Below are 1069 nucleotides of genomic sequence, written 5' to 3' on the forward strand. Positions count from 1 at the left end.
AAACTACGTTGAACCAAGAAGCAGACTGCACCACACCGAGAAGGCTACTGCCATGCAGGACCTTCCGCTATAGTGCCACTGTAACATCACTCTCCACCTGACAAGGTGATAGCACCGAATTTAGACCTCTCGTAGGCTGCCTCGCAGTCGCCGCCACGATAACACAACGTGCGGGGGTCTCACCACATCCACTGTTGGACTCTGCCTCTCTCTCGTTGCCTCGAAGATACATCGCACGCGGGGGCCTCGCCACACCCGCCGTAGTACTCCATGTCACGGATCCGTTTCTTTTGTCGCTGTCAGAGTGTTGAGCGATATTGCCCCGCTTCCCAAGATCTCCATTGATCAGCCAAATCGTCACATTGTGTCAACCTCGCCTCGTTACTTCACCCTCGTACATAGCCTTCTCCGCCATGTCAGCAAGCTAGAGAAGTCGCTTGCGCCATCTTCCGACGATGTACTGCTCCGGATAGCCCAGTTAAGCCAAACAACCCATCGCGGTCCGCTGCAAGCCTAGTCGTCCCACGTTGCCATTGCCGCAAGCGTCATCCTCCAACGCAGGCCCACATTGTACTGGTCGCTACCAAGCAATGTCAGCCGCCGTGGTCCGCTCCAAGTAGCCAAATCCGACAACAATGCAAAAACCCTTGGCTGCACCTAACTTCGATCAACTGCACATGGGCTTGGCAACACCCATTCAGCTTACCACGTAGCAGAGTTGCCACCCTCAGCTATGACCTCCCATGACAATGGTTTAGCAATGCCACCAATCAAGTTGGATCTCTAGAGATGACACCTTCAAGAAGGGCGTGACACCAATGGTGCCACCATCGCTCATCCAGGATCTGGACAGAGTTTTTACCCAGAGAACCCCGTGCAACAGGGTTGTAATTCCAACATGACGCCCCCAACGGGGAAGATGACATCCTAGGATGCCGTCGTCATGTCCACCAGCACGAAGGGTGGTGAGGGCTTTCGCCCGGAGTAATACAACCCCTCGCTGCACATACATGGTTCGGCACTCCTGGACCACTGCTACAAAAACCCAGCCGAGGCGACACCACCGCCG

Source organism: Setaria italica, chromosome I, assembly GCF_000263155.2.
Source record: "Setaria italica strain Yugu1 chromosome I, Setaria_italica_v2.0, whole genome shotgun sequence".
NCBI lineage: Eukaryota > Viridiplantae > Streptophyta > Magnoliopsida > Poales > Poaceae > Setaria > Setaria italica.